Here is a 17,291-nt window from a genome sequence, read left to right as displayed (position 1 = left end):
TGCAGCGTGTACAAAATAATTTGGCTCGTGTCGTGATAGGTACTGCAAGGTCCGATCATGTCCGTCCAGTGCTCACCGAGTTATATTGGCTTCAGGTTAATTTAAACTTTCTGTGGAGGTCAAACTCTTGAGAACTACTCTGTATAAATGCAATAAATTGTATTTAATTAATTAGTGTTATGCATACAATTCCAGTGTATGCCTATACATCAATAGTTAGCAGATCTTCTGTATCATAATATGCTTCACACCCAGAATGTTGGTTGCTGTATATATATTGGTATCATGAGAAAGCTACGCGCATATTTAAGCAGCTACCAACATTTCGAATGGACACGTTGAGTATTTCGTTTTTATCTTAATTTCAAGTGATCCGTTCATGTCCCAGGAGACCAAGAACTAGATAAATCATTCGTAATAAATACAGAAATAATTCCATTGCTCACTCATAAGTGTATGCCTGCCATTCGCTTTTACGTACAAGCGTCGCAGAGTGAATGTAGAAGTGGCGCTATATAGCAATGTCAATCAAGAGCCAAGTCTTACATATATTATTAAGTACGTACATGTACAACTGCTTTCCATACAAAAGAAGAATCTCTCTGCTGGCTGATGGCCTGCCCATACCCTGTGGGTCGTGGGGGTTATTCGACCAGACTTCACCGTGCTGGGTTGGTGAAAGTGAGGAGCATGGATATGGGAGCATAGATGTTAAGTACACAATGCATTTTGATGTCATGTCCCCTGCTGCCCATTACGTATCCCTGCAAGCCTATCACAGCTTGTTGAGCATGGCGATTACCTATCAAGTACTCTCCAGCCTTAGCCCAGTTTAGCTTCCTAGATCTGAGGAGGTAGGGCACATTCTTGGGTAACTTGGTCATAGACATATTATTAAGTATGCCTAAATATAGCAAACTCCTCTCATTCAAGATAAAGTGCGAAGGAGATGTTCCAGATAAGGGACCTCTCAGATAAGAGCAGTTGCTGAAGACAATCTAAAATAACCCACAAGCTGCTGCCTTAATATCCGCAGGATCTCTAGGTTACCGTACATTATGTCACGCAAGGGACAAAAAAAATACATTAATGTATTCCATGTAAATTTCACATCATCTCTGTTTCCACTAATTGGGTGTGCCAATTCCAGGACAGTTTGGTGAGTCCTAGAGTCTCCGGGGTGAGCGGTGTCTCACAGCACCAGACCCCAGGTCATGTCACACCAAGAAGTGTTCATTTCACACGACCTGATGGGACTTCAAATTTTTGCCTCGTATCCCTCCGAGCCAAACGCAAGGCAAATGAGGCCCTCTCCTTCCTGACCGCCATGGCTCAGGAAATAGGAAGAGCCGCCCCAGTCTTTAGCGGCATTTATCATGCCACGGCTTACTAAATATGGCATGGAAATTGCAGCACTGAAGAGAAAATTGCTGCGATGGAGTTGAGCTCTACATTTTAGACGCATTAGCATTTAAGCACAGTACTACATTAAAACTAAAAATAAATCCTTACCTTGTATCCAGCTGCAGAGAATTTCGGGAGGGTAGCACGTTACCTGCCTTTGTTTTAACAAAGGCTCCCACGAATGGTAAATCTATTATTGTATGATAGAGGGAGTCACACAAGACAGCGGGTGATTCCATCAAGGTCACTGTTAATGCTAAGATTGGACGGCAGGTTTTTTAAAATTATCTTTCATCTAGTTTACGATCCTTGGAGACCTGCGGATAACACTTAAGAGTTGTAGAAGCATGGCCCTTGCACACGTAACGATTTGCAGGTAAGTGGATGATGGTTGAGAGAAGTTGTATTGTACGTAATATTATACATGGTGAGTTCATTAACTAGTCATGAGCATATACACATAAAGCGCTTTTCACAGTTTTTGTCTCATGGGATGCTTGGTCTGCTGTTGGCCTCACTTTCTTTGCAAGATATGCAAATTTTACATTGGTATTATAAAAAGAGATATTTTTTGTATGTATGTTGTATTTCCTTAGCACTGTATGTAGCCAAATGTGCTAATGCAGAGGTCGTTGGTTCAATCTCCTGCATGGCGTGGCAGTCGATACAATAGACAGGTTTCTTCAATGCCCACATCTCTGTCCACCCAGGAGTACTAATGGGTACACCACAGCCAATTTAGATGTCGAATACAGCGGGATAAAGTGTGGGTACTCCCACCAGTTCCAAGTCGTTGAACCAGCATAGAATAGTTGGCCAAAACACCCCCTTGAGTGGCTTTCTAGACCTCCCTCTAGTGAAGGCCCTTCGGCCAGCAGTGGAGTAAGCATGCAATTGCAGGGCTGCACCCTCACCTTTACCTAACTGAAACACTATTAATACCATAGTTTACCAACTATATTCCTAGCTTTTGTTTGGTACATTGATAGTATTTAACCACGTCGGTGGAGAGGATGTTGAAATGTACCGATGTATACGCAGTATAAGGAAACTCATCTGCAATGATGTAGGGGGCCAAGTCACAGATAACAGAATTTGTGGATTACAGAAAATTCTCGCAGGTCATGAATCGTGGATAAGATGGCTGTGGATTAAAGAGTTGCCCTTAGATAATAAACAAGCCGTGAAGCCAGCCTGTTAAGAGAGCCTCCGTTTCCCAAGAGAATTCAAATGTACAATGAAAATGTTCTCACACAAACGCGCAAAAAGATGCAAGCATTGGATGCGCCAACTTGTGCCTATGCACACACGCGTTCTAACGGGCGTGCCCTACGAGTGACGATACTTAGCATGTACATTTTTTTGCATGATTTTTTTAAAAGTACTCATTGCCAATCTGTTCAAAGCGTATACAGATCTAGGTATTATAAGTATATTCTTGGGTCTTTCGGTATAGCCACTTAGATGGATCAAATAATATAAAAAATAATAAAAATAATACAATATCGCAGGAGAGCTGCTGGGAGCTATCGCCACACTTTAAAAAAAAAAATTTATTTGATCTATCTACGTGGCTTTACCGAAAGACCCAAGAATATGAATTCCTGCAGTCACGAAAGCTTTAAGTCAACATTATAAGTATGTTGAACTTCGTTCCCACCATACGTAGCCAACCGTGCTATATTGCGGCAGTAACTGACAAATTAGCTAATATTGCCCAGGCATAGCTATACAGTAAGTCCTCGTTTAACGCGATAGATGTGTTCCTGGAAAGTGCCGCATTAAGCGGAAAAATGCCTTGATAAAAAAACTATTTCCACGAAGTTTGGCGAGATACGGTGTACGGTTGTACGCACACAAAGTAAGATGGCAGAAGGAAGCTTTGAGGGTATGCCACTGCGTTACTTTATCATTCCGCTGAGCCACGCAGGTCAAGAAAGTAGTTTTGTTATCGGCCGCTCAGAAACGGCGTTACAACGGTGCGCATTACGCACTAAGTGTTCCCGAATGGAAGAACCGTGCTATAGCGAAAACGCGTTGTGTGAGCACGCATTAAGCGAGGACCTACCATAAGTAAATTAATACATGTAGAGGGGCTAGGATATACAAACCAAAGACAACAACTTGGAGCACACGAGGCTCTTATTTAACAAGTGATACATTTTTACAACAGCAGGGACACCCTAGTGAGCGTCAGTTCGGAATTTCCCCAACATCACAATGGGCTTACATATCAACCCCAACCCACGGGGACAGTTATGCATAGAGCTCCATTTGCAATCCGACTCACAGGTGAGCATTACATTAGAGGCTGGTGTGTCACAAACTTATCGCCATGGGTGATTCATGTAGTGTACCAAGCTGTACCCCAGCTGTATTTGATTGACCTTCCCCACAGAGCAGAGATGGCCAGTTTATGTACGACACTGCGCATCATCACCCTTCAAATGGAGTATTTCTCCCTTAACCACATCTATCTGTTACGTTGGACCCTGCCAAGAGGGCTGCATTTTCCCTTTGCCTGTGTCATAAGTGTCAAGTAAGTATCAGAGACAGTGTTGCTGTTCTTGCAAACAAGACAGAAGATGGGGAGTAGTCAGAGCCAGAAACAAGACATCATGCAGAGGCTGTAAATCATTTGTAGTTGAGGAATTGGCAGATGTTATATGCCCAGTTAGCAAGAGGAAGGTTTCAGAGTAAATAGCAGTGGGAGACTGCTTAGCCAGATTTTGGAGGTCGAGTGTCGACATTACGGTCGAAGGTAGAAAGTGTTGAAAGAGTTTTGAGTCTACATAAGCCTCTCATGACAGTAGGACATTTCAGAATGATGATGATGATAACAACTCCAATCTCTTTCATGTAGTCAAAATATCTCATTGTAAAATAAAAAGGCTGCGATGCTCCGATTTGTTATCATGAGTGAAGCATGACAACATTCAGTACTGTATCACCAAAATTGTGGACATCGCTTTTGCAGCACACGTTGTTTTATCCGATGTGTGTCACAATATTTAGAGGCTGACACATATGCTGCATACACTAATTAATGGTGGATTGATGCCGTTTTAAAACACATTCCTGCGGAGGGAGCTGGTAGGAACGTTGGGTTGCTCGATCAATGGTCAGGGTCAACGGCGGCGTGGTGTATTCCGAAAATATGGCCGACTGTGAGGGCGGGCACAAGCCGGCGTGAGTAGGTTAAACGTTGAGTTTTATAAGGGCACCACGGGGTGACCAGTCCATCTCCACCCAGCCCCACCCCTCCCATTTTTTGATGCACGACGGACGGACACAATAATCCCCTGTGGGCTGGTGGAACCAGGTGGTTCCTACCAGTATTAACTTCAAACTCGTCGACCTCACCAGTGTCGAGGTGTCCACCACCCTGGTCTTCCCTGGTCTTACCGAGCAGCATGCCATATTATGTCACGCCAGGAAGGAGTGGCTCGATGCTCAGGTAGCATAACAAATATTCTGTGGTAAGGCAAGCTTTCTCCAGGACAAATGCAAGTAAAATGAAGCAAGTAGCCATCCCATGCCCCTAGCCATGATTTGAACACGGGGGAAGCGTTATTATTGATTGAGTTGTATTCATCACGCAGCAGGCATGATCAACACACGCCTTAAGGCTCCTCTCTGATGTGCCACAATTCCATGGAACATCACTTTTACAGATTTGCATTGTCCGCCTGACGGCACATGACGAAAGCAAGATACGTCCTCAAAAATTGCTTTGAGGCTGATGTTGCTCGCTTTCATTTACAGTTTTTCAACATGGGACTTCCTACACATTGATGATGAGTGCCGAAGTGCACTTTAATATTGGCCGTGGACCATATGCATACGACAATTCTTACATAAAAATAGACTACGGTCATGACGCAATAACTTATCGTTTGCCATTTTTCTACTTAAATGGAAATCTTACATTTATGGTAACAAATGAACAAAACTTTACAAATACGGCAGAATAAAAGAGGACCACTACAAATGCTACGCATGAGATGGTTTAAAACATTCAATTGATGAATACAATAGCAACCTCCAACTGTGTGTCTGGATAGGGGAGGTCGGGGAAAGGGTGGATCGTTCCATGTTTAATAGAATGAATCACAAGAAATAGGCGTAAACGCTTGGTTGAAGAGGCAGCTTTTGGTGAGGGCCTGCATGTTACCTAGAGTGGTGTATGTGGCTCTTCTCATGTCCGTGCATCGCACAGAAATCCCAGGTAATAGGAATGGCCAATCATTGGACAACGAAAAGATCGGTCCTGACCCCCATGGATAGCAGAGTAGAGGCCTGTGATTAAGGTTGGTTGTACTCTATGTGACTGAAATGAAGTGGATATTTCCTGCAGAACAAAACTAAAACTAGTTTGGAAAAAAATAATTTACACCCGGTGGCAACATAGCAGAATATGTGCTTCTAAATATTTACTCAAAGAGGGTTGTTTAACCAAACTTCACCACTTTAGTCATTGTGGTTTGTTGAATAGAGGGGTGGGGTTTCAGGACCAGTGCAGTTATCGCTCGCCACTTCTGTTAGCCATAGCTGGGATTTAAAACTGTTTCCAGATTCATAACGAAGTGCGCTCACCACTGCTTCTCCAACTATTCAGTGACAAAAGGAAATACAATATGAAGAAAATACCATTGTGTAAAGCAAATATGTTCTCACTTTATAATTTGTAAACCTAAAGCTTATTTTACAGTACTCATACAAATGTTAACGTACTTTTTTTGTAGCCATTTCAGTTACAGCTCATGGTTATATGGTTGGAATGATCCTTGAAAACGAGAAGGAAAATAAATAACCTAAAGTATCAGTGACAGTATTATCATCACAGTACAAATAAACCCATGCTGAATGGTGCACATTACAAAAAATATAGACATTGAAAGACAATTCAACGGTGTTGTTCGTGGCGAATGAGACGTCACTGAATAACTGTATTAATGTCATTATTAACAAAAACAACCAGTAGGACAATTATGGACAAGATATCCTCTTCAAAGTAGAGAAAATGGCAAGCAAAATATTACAACTAACTTCAATGTGGAGATTTAAATGTACTTGACATTGTGGTCTTAAATAGAGCACAACAAAGATAAAGACCTATGGACACTTAAATGAAGGTGGCAAGAGATTTTTGTTTTTGCAGACAGAAACGGTGGAAGTACAACCTTCATAGAATTGTTATTGAGACGACAATTCTCAACAGATACTCATCGAGTAGACTGCCAATCTCCCAGAATGTATCAAATCTCGCATTAAGTGGGTAATGAGCCTGGATGATGCTTGGATCGGCAATGACCATGCATAGCGACATGAGTAATGGACATTGTGACCAGTAGGGGGCAGTGCATCTAAATCCATTGGTTGTTCTGTATGGCCCTCCGCATTCACCAACACGCACCGATCAGCGTGAAGTATACGGTCAAATAACCATCATGACCCTCACAGTGCGTGTATGTTGAACTTCTTTCGTACCGTACGTAGCCAACCGTGCCACGGACAAAAAAAACCCCAAACTAAACACAAAAAGCACTTCTAAAAATAAGCGAGCGTTCAACCTCGATTTCAAAGTGCATCGCTCCGAGTGGCCTCGGAATGTCGGGAGGAGGAGCGTTCCAGGCGGCCGCAGAAAGCGCATTTGAAAGCGCACACAACGGGGCACTTCTTCTTCTTGGTTCTTTCGGTAAAGTCACGTAGAAGGGAAGTAATAAAATAACAAAAATAAAACATAATAAAATAATTCTCACGACGTTTCGGCCACAACTGCAAGCAGCCGTCCTCAGGTGAAGACCAGGTCTGTCGGGGAGACAGCGTCTGAATGAATCACCACCACGCTTGGAGCGTATATTTAAGCTGGGTTGGAAGGGGGGAAGGGCGCCTTGACAAAAGAATTTGCATATCAAGAGGAATTTAGCATATTTATGGGAAATGCAGGTATGTGATTAGTACTACTTGTGAAATGCGTAGGAGGTGGGCGGGGGGTTTCAAAGTCATATTATGGCCGTGCATTATGCAGGATCAGCAGCATCAAAGGGAGGGGGATAGGGGACACTTATCCAGCAGTGGACTGACAAACACGCGCACGCATGTGTCTGCCGTGTCCGCCTTTCATTGGCAAATGTCGTCGAACGTTTTAGAGTGGCGAATATCGCAGAAGCGAACTCATCTGGAGCGCACAACCCCTCTCTGCCTTTTCTCACGATTTCCACGAACACAAAAAGGATCAACGATTTAAAGAAACAATGTAAGCTGCTCGAACGTGCGCGAACGTCATATCGTGGATGCAATAACTCGCAACAATACAATGAAGGTTTCATATTCTTAGGTTTTTTCGGTAAAGTCACGTAGGTAAAACATCAAAATTAATAAAAGTAAAATAAAATAAAAATCACGACGTTTTCCTTTTATTAATTTTTATGTTTTACCTACGTGACTTTACCGAAAAAACCTAAGAATATGAATCCTTGCAGTCACGAAAGCTTCAAATCTAGAAACAATGAAGGTTCTTTGCACAGAAGCCGATGCTGCAGTGATTGCTAAACAATTGACGCGCGTACTCGCACGTAACCCCGCGTGTCTATCTCGTGTTGTCGCCAACAACGATGAGCAACTCACGTCGCCATGCCGTGTGCCTCAATGTAGGGGGGGGCACACTCTCTCGACATACACTGTGGCTGTCTAAGGGCCGTCCATAAATGACGTCACGCACCTGGGGCGGGGGGCGGGGTCAGACATTTGTGACGATAGTGTGACGATGGGGTTTGAGAAATGTGACGTCACATGAAAATGCGCAACTTTAAATAAATATAGACAACACGTTCTACTTAATGAAATAGACGTTTTAATAATTGTTTTCTCCTACGACATCAGAGTGCAGCGCCACATTAAATACGCACTACAATGACAATAGTTTAAAGCGATTTCAAGCATGCTTTATGAATTTGGGGGGGGGGGGGGGGCAGAGCTTTGTGACGTCATATTTGTGACGCCGTGTAACGAAGGGGGGGGGGGGTAAAAAATCGTCCAAAATCGCGTGACGTCGTTTATGGACGGCCCCCTACTCACGCTAAGCGATCTCCGCTCGCCGCGCTCTCCTGCAAGCCCTGGTGCTGGAGCGCTTTCTTAGCCCCTTTCTCATCCCCTCCCCGAGCTGCCCGAGCTGCAAGCTTCACCTCCCATTCTCAGCCGAGGGGACCTCCCAAACGTCGGCACATTTTAGTATACAAAGACAAAGATCCCCCGTATAGCCTTAACAGACTGTAGGGGCAAGTGCTGTTAGCGAGCACCTATGAAGGCCGGAACGGTACACGAGGGGGTGGGGTGGCCAGCACCACGCCCGACCGCCTTTGTCTCCCCAGTGGCGATGTTTACACACCGCACCGGGTACTCATTTGAGGCTGAGTCGACCTAGGGGAGGCCCAGGACCGGTTCAGATAATCGTCACTGGTGTTGGCCGTGAGCGGGAATCGAACCCGGGTCGTTGGGTTCATAGCGCAGCGTAGCGCTAACCGCTGCACCACCGCTCCCCACGCACTTTGTCACATTCAATGTGAGTCGCCGATCCGCTCCGGTAAAGCCCCTTCTCCCCCGCTCCAGCGTAACACGCAAAGCACCGCAACACCATCCCCGAAGACTCGTTGTCATCACCCCCCCCTCCCCCCCACACGTTAGCCGTCCCCGTTAACCCGTCATCACCGTCATTCATTCAACTCCGTGCTCGTAAGGGCACCGGGGGGCATCACGGTCAAAACGGAAGGCGGTTGTCGGAATGGGTTCGGGCGACGGATCAGTCGATTGATTAATATCCATTCGCAAGCTCGTGTGTGAGAATACGCAGTCAACACGTGCTTGATGTTGTACGCTGTTGCGTAGAATTGGTTCGCGTCACACTTTCAGGCACTAAGAGGTGCGTCCGTTTACCACTCTGTCAAAAATAATACGTAAGAAAAGTGATTCTTGAATCAAATTGGGATCCTTAATCATAACAATTCATCTAATCGCCTTGGGGATGAATTATTATTCTAGAGAAGGTGGTGAGGTCTACGCGGTGGGAGGTGGCTTCTTCATCATGAAGATGTCGTCCAACAGCGAAAAATGATTGACTTGCGATCACAGTCAAGCAAATCATTGCGGTCTCGTATACACAACAACAAAAGATAAAGGCATATAAACGTGTATGTTGTCTTACATCGATGAAACAAAACACGTGTTGGGGGGGGGGCACAATTGTTTAAACAAACGGGCGTCTTTCTTGCAAAGAAATCCTGGTTGAAGGTCACAAAAAAACACAGTGACAGGGCTGCAACGGGGATTTTTTTCAATCGCATTTGGCAGCTATAGTCTAATGCTGCAGATAAATGGGGTCTGCTGACTACAGATAAGGTTTCAACGAATGCAAACAAACCTCACGGGACTGCAGACGGTCTATTGTCATATTCCACACAAAAATATAAAGTGGTACAATGCTAATATATATTTTTTATACTACCAAGAATATGATTATTCTGCTTCGGATTGTCCGATAACGTGATACATTTTCTATTTTAATTTAAAGATGACCTTTGGTGTGATTGTCAATTTACAGCACAACAGTTTCATACACGTATTGATGGTCTTTTTTTTTTGTTCAACGGCTATGAGTTTGGTAAATACGCACTCGCGGCTGACTGTTGACAGTAATAAATATCGTCTTGAGAAAGGCAAACAAACGTGGACCACATTCCTTTTTATACAAATAAATGTTATGAATCTGCAGCTTTTCCTGCCAGAGTTTGCTATTGAACAAAATCCTAAATCATATAGCTTTGGGTTTACGGATGACCTAGGGTCACAACCAAAAGGTCTTTTGTCAGCCAATTAAAAGATTCCTGTTTGGTTGTCATGGACCGTGTTGGTAGACCATCCCCTGCCTCAAATGACAAGGTCAAAGGTGTTAAAGTCAGAATATTGGCAGGTCTCTTTTGAGGCAGCGTGCGCGAGATGAATAAAGGTCCGCAAGGAAGCACTGGCAGTCACTGCGGTGAATAGCGATACTGTGAAGAGCCGCCTGCTATTTGCCATCATTTTAGCAATAAGCAACGTGGACCATGGAATGCATTTCATTCAATACGATTTATTATACATTTTTCGGGCAGTCAACAAAACGAAAATATTCTGATGACTTTAATTATAACTTAAATAGTCCACACTAAGGTGTGCATCGTTTGCTTCTATTGTTAATAAATATACAGTGTTTTTCAAGTGATATATTTATTTGAGGAACCATTAAATATCACTGCAATTTAGTTGCAAGTGATTTAAACATCACAATTTAGAATCATTGTTCATAATCACCAACTCGTTGGAATGTCACATAATGCCATGTTCTCTGTGCATCAGTTGGTATACTCGGGAATGGATAGTTGATACCTGTGAACTACTTTCTGTTTTGCGGCAGAAAATTCCGGTGGCGATATCTTTTTGCCAAGAAACTTTGGTCCAGTTTTTGATAAAATTGTCAGTGCCATTCCACTAGGCAAAATGGACAGAACCCTTTTTCACTCATCAAACGATGGCGAATCCACGTAGTGGGAGTGAGCTGTTATGATTACACCAGAACATCATGAAGCCACGACATAATCCTAGCTCCTGGATGAAGCCGACCCATTAGGTCCCAGATCTTGACACACGTGTATACATTTGTTGTTCGTAGCATACACGTGTACAGGCTTTTATAATGCATTCGGTGGGACTCCTTTTATTAAACATATCAAAGTGGTTTCCTGCTCAATTCAGAGTGGGATACCACTCATCATTTGTTTCCAGTCCTGAGTCAGTAGTGGAAATTCCATGGGATAACCACTGAGGACTTTGCCACAAAGAGGTACTCGTTTGATCATATCTGGAGGGATGAAGAGTGGAGTCGACTACCGAATGGAATTTGAACCCACAATGTTCTATCATGGGACCTTTTATGTCAGGATCAAAGCAGATGTTAAGATGTTTAAATACCAAATAGATACTTTTAGCAAGGAATCAGGTCTGCATAACTACACGTACTTGTGGTGAACATTCAAACAAAACATGCTCTGATAATATAATATATCAAGGTATCCCATGATATAGCGGCTCACCCCGAGCTATAAATGCTCTGATGTGTGCATTGTCATTGTACTGTTCGCCCTTTTGCGTTCCCTGGTCAGACACTGGTGAGACTAGGCCATAAAGAAGGCTGTGTCTCTACTAAAGGCCAATCAGTTTGAAAGACAATGCATATATAATTATCAGACCATGTTTTGCTTGCATGTTCACCACAAGAACGTGTGCTGATGCAGGTTTCTATTTGGTGTTTTAACATCTTAATACCTGTTTTATTGGCAGAAAGGGTAAAGCCCATTCTTATGTTTCACAATTTTTTTTCCCAGCTCCACCACTACAAGTGACCCTTGTATCCTCTTATCCGTGAATTCTGCTACCAGTGCGGCTGGGCTGATCAGTGACACTCATATTTATGGTGGACCAGCTCTTGCAGTGCATGTGTGTGTGTGTGAACTAATCTTTCAAACAATTCTGACCTTGACTGAATATCTCAGTGAGTGTGTAACGTATGCATGAACATGCCCTTTTGGCTTTTAAAAACAAAACAACAAAGACACACAGACTCACATATACACACTTGTAATCTCCCACACACAAACACGCGAACATATTTGTGTGCGTATGTGTCTTTGAGTGAAATAATGCGCACATACCAGAACCTGCATTTTGAGTCTATTCACAGCATATGGAACGGGGACATTCCACTTTTACAGAAATATGTTCACAACATTTGAAAATGGACAATTTAAAACCTCTACTCGGAGGTTGGCAGCTATCATTCCTCCAGGGTCAATTAAATTAATACCATTTTGTGGGGAAGTTAACAGTTGGGCAGTTGACTCGTCGGCGCCATAGGATCGTGGAATTTCCACCGCTGGTTTCGGGCTGTAAACGGGAGATGAGCCCTGCCTCGAGCTCATTGTGTAGGAGGTCACTTTTACTGGTAGGAACCACTTGGTTCCACCAGCCCACAGGGGATTATTGTGTCCGTCCGTCCGTCCGTCGTGCATCCAAAAATGGGAGGGGTCGGGCTGGGTGGAGAGGGGAGGGTGGGGAGCGTGGGGAGGGGCTGGGTGGGGAGGGTGGGGCTGGGTGGGGAGGGGAGGGTGGAGAGGGGCTGGGTGGGGAGGGGCTGGGTGGGAAGGGTGGGGCTGTGTGGGGGTTGGGAGGGGTGGGGCTGGGTGGGGAGGGGCTAGTCACCCCGTGGTGCCCTTATAAAACTCAATGTTTAACCTATTCACGCCGGCTTCTGCCCGCCCTCACAGTCGGCCATATTTGCGGAATACACCACGCCGCCGTTGACCCTGGCCATTGACCGAGCAACCCAACGTTACTCTCTGAATGTGTTTATTCGACCTCCTAGACCAGGGGTGAGCAGCCTGCGGCTCCGGAGATGCATGCGGCTCTTTGGCTGCCCCCTTGCAGGCAGCTGTTTAAAAGGTGACGTGAATCTTCAACGTAACTCAGCGTAAAGATGATTGACTAAATATGGCAGGGAATGGGTCGCTATGGAATGCCTGGGTGACAACCAAATGTTCAGTCAAACTGTGTTGTTAAAGAATAACGAAGGAGGAAATAAACGAAAGAGACGCAGTTTATTCCATCAGCTATTTGTTTAAGTCAGAATTTGTTTTGTCATCGACTGTATATCTGCTGTGTTTGTGTATGTGTACAAGTCGCTCTGCAGTGCGATGCAGCTCTTGAACTATTTTAGTCAAAGACAAAAAAAACAAAAAAATGGCTCTTCTTTTTTTTTGAAACGGTCGCCGATCCCCTGTCCTAGCCCATCAATTCGGGGTAAATGCCCCTGCTCCCATTGGCCCTGCCCCGGCTGCACTCTATCCCCTCACACCGACTTCCATTTTGCCACGTGGAGCACATCTGCATAAACATGCGGGCTCTCCTCTTCGCGGAATGCATGAGGATGGATATGCATTTCGTGTGTTTCTGTTGCTATTTTTCCTTTCCACCGATAAGCGGCACAATGGCATCTTCCGCTACCACGTGCCTGCTGTCACTTCAGCAGACTTCTCTTACTGAGCAATCAATCCAATTTATTTATGCTCTTTTGAAGGTTGCTTGCTGCATGCAAATAATTAAATTTACGCTACAGAAGAAAACTTTAGCCCTCATTGTGAGACTATTTTAATCTTGCATGCGACAATATTTGAGCCCATATTTCCTTTCATGGTAAGCACCTCCTTGAGCAACTGTGCCACCGTCAGGTCACGAATCTGCTTTAAACACTCTTGCCACAAGCTATGTTAGATGTGCGATGCAACATGTGCATGTCGTGTTTGAAAGTATGGAATGAAGAGTCAGTCAGGTTGGAGGCCTTGGAGTCCACTGAATGATCATTCTTAGATCAAATACTTTTTTTTTTTATCAACGAGAGATGTGTTGAGTTGATTAGTGATCAGGAGGATGCGCTTGTAAAAAATACTCCTAACAAGAACCCCAAAATATAAATGAATTATAATTATTTATAATTCATTTATATTAAATGACATTTAAATATATACTGTACAATGCACCACGCATGTGACATCTCTATCCAACTGCGTGTATTAAGAAACACATGTACTTTCATATAAATGGATTCTATTAAATATTGACTTAAAACTTTCGTGACTGTAGGAATTCATATTATTTGGTTCTTTCGGTAAAGTCACGTAGATAGAAAAAATAGCACGACGTTTTGATCGCGGTCGTCATCAGGAAAAAGGGGTTAGCCTCTAAACAGTTTGCCTTTAGAGCAGGGGTCGGGAACCTTTTTGACTGGGAGAGCCATAAAAGCCAAATATTTCTAAATATATTGCATTGAGAGCCATACAGTATTTTTAACGTATAATAAATTAAATATGTCTTACTTTTAATGCAACTTCTGGTGCTGCATGGTTTTGCTGATGGCCTTGTAGTCTGGTTCGTACGTGGTGAGGTTGAGCTTCATGCAGGCGTTGAGGCCCCGTGACCCGTGAAATTTATCTTCAAAACTAATTTCTGTTACTTTAAAATGACACCGTATTATTAAGCAATATCACAAGTATTTTAAAATCAGTTCCAAACTGATTTATTTTTATTTTTTTCAACTCACAATTGTCTGGGAGCCATATGCCGTCACCAGAAGAGCCATGTATGGCTCGCGAGCCATAGGTTCCCGACCGCTGCTTTAGAGGCTAACCCCTTTTCCTGATGACGACCGCTTGTATTGCGATCGAAACGTCGTGATATTTGTATTCCCTTATTTTTATTATTCATTTTGCTATCTACGTGACTTTATCGAAAGAACCAAAGAATATGGATTTTATTAAGCTTGACTTCAATCACGGTGGTGAGATGTTATCTTCCTTGCCTGGTATGCAGGAGGTTTGGGGTTCGACGCTGACTGCCTGTATATTTCGAGTTTGCGTGTCTCTCTCCCTGTGGTCGCGTAGATTTTTTTCTCTGGGTCTTCTGGTTTTTCCCTCCTGGTATAAATTTCCAAATGATTAGCCACTTTTTTAGTGATCATTTGTGGCCAGGTCGTTTTATTTTTAAATAAGTGAATTTCCTTCGTGGGCTTTGTCTGGTAGGATGGGGATGGTTTAGTTTTATTTGTATTTGTTTGGGTGATTTGTTTACCTTTCTTGTACTTTACACTATTGTCATGTTTTTGTATTGTTGTTGTGACGTTATTACCCGCCCTAACTGGACATCTATGTAAAAATGCTTTATAGCGCATCGAATTCCTCCAGTATAAATAAATATTCTCATTGTGAACTATAAACAGAATATCAACAAATACAAATGCCCACGCCTAATCACTCATCTAAGTGGTATATGTTTATTTTGTAAGACATGTTTTATGGGTGCTTTCACATGTATTATTTTCACATAATGTTGCTTGTGTCTAATTTTTCATTTCCCTGCCCCAGAATTTATTGAAAACCAGACACAAATATAATGTGAAGGGTACATTTCGTGTATTAATGAGTTCAGTGAATAATATTTACGTGAATTATATTTATTTTAATCGTATTTATTTTCATGTATTTAACTTTACAATATATTTTTTTATAACAGCCGGCACATTGTTTCATTAGTATTCGTTGCTAAAGCTGAGTCACACAAAGCACTAATCTCCATCATCTGACATTTAGGTTTTGATTTAATTGTGCTTTACATTTCACCCCGTGACCCCCGGCCTTGGCAGGGGTGGAGAGGTAGAGGTGGAAACCTTTGGAAAATAAATTCACCATGACCCTGCCTGTCAGCTCCAGAGGCCACTGCCGGAAGGGAAGCTAATGACTTTTCTTTAATATCCGCTGGCCATCAAAACCAAATGCCTACCATAATATCAGCAGGATTTATATAACCATGTCAATATTGCAAGTGTGGTATGTTATTACAGGGGGTCAAACTGGTAAAGGATTATTGATTTTTCTATATTATCAGCGTGAAGCTTCACAGGAATACGTGACAAAAGCACGTTCTGCGAAGATCAATTCATGGTTATTAAGACCCAATCAGATGATTTGGTTCAGGTCTAGAATATCTCAGTAGAAGTGTGGCGGATCCCAAACCAACTTCTTCCACTGAAATAAATTCTCCACACTACCCAAAAAACAAGTATACACACATTGTGTACACATGTACACTAGTATCTTGTTTACAAAGAACAACCAAACACACCAATGTTTAATGGATTGTTTTGTAATGGAAATGGCTCTGTCTGCTTTGATAGTGAACATAATAAACACGCGTGTATGATTATTTACTATGGGTCTCATTCACTTTATCCGTATGATTTGCAATCAGATGAAGTAAATGATCGTCCTGTATTATGCTTTGTAGACAAATCTAATATTTCAGTTGTATGTTGTTTCATTGTATTAATTACATTGCTTTTGAAATGTCTTTCTTGCTAAAGCAAAATCACTATTGTTATATTGTATCCCCCTTATCTATGTACTTTGTGATTATATTCAATCCCAGGCCTACTTTACAAAACAGATAGGTCAGGACACTTTCACCTGCTTTTATAAAGGACATTTCTGACTTCGTCATATTTGCAGCAGTTAAAGTACACATGTGTCTGTCAATCTACTACCGGAAGTCGTGAGTTATTTGACCATACTTCACCATATTGGTCAATGCGACTTAGTGGAGCAGGCAGCACATGTGGGCGCATAGAAATACAGTAAAACAATAGTTTTGGCTGCACTTTTTCCCACGATGCTGCACAGCCCCGAAGATTCCTCTGACAACCTTAGCATGTATGGTGATCATCCACCGAAACATTTCACAGGTTTAAAAATCCTGCTCAGCGCATGTGACCATGCAGATTCTGGGTGATTTGGTTCTAGGCAGCAGCAGCAGCAGCAGCAAAAGTACCCTTCATGGAACTGTAAATACAGGTGGTGATTCTCACATGCTTCTAAACAGATGTGTATATTCTCATGTGTTTAAAAGCGATGTAATAATACATGCAAGTAAGCTGGTTTTCACACACTGCAAGACTGATGAAAAGAAACGTAAATACGTCTATGCAAGAATCATTAATATCATAAAACTACGTAACTTCATGAACTGTCGTGTAGTATGATTTTTTTTTTACTGCCATTTCACAATTTATTGCTGGATGAAGGCCTCCCCCATGCTGTCAGTCATAGGGGTTGTTTGAGACCTTCACCACGCTGCCCCCGCCATGTCCTGCAGTATGTAGTATTCACTGAACTGTAGTATGCAATGAAAAATGAAATTCAGTCAACAATGTGATTATTCACTTCTGACATGTGCGTTTTGTACAAACATTA

This window comes from Lethenteron reissneri, chromosome 24 (genome assembly GCF_015708825.2).
Source record: "Lethenteron reissneri isolate LAM-NWPU_2019-01 chromosome 24, ASM1570882v1, whole genome shotgun sequence".
Classification (NCBI taxonomy): Eukaryota; Metazoa; Chordata; class Hyperoartia; order Petromyzontiformes; family Petromyzontidae; genus Lethenteron; species Lethenteron reissneri.
Note: the sequence above shows the minus strand (reverse complement) of the source record.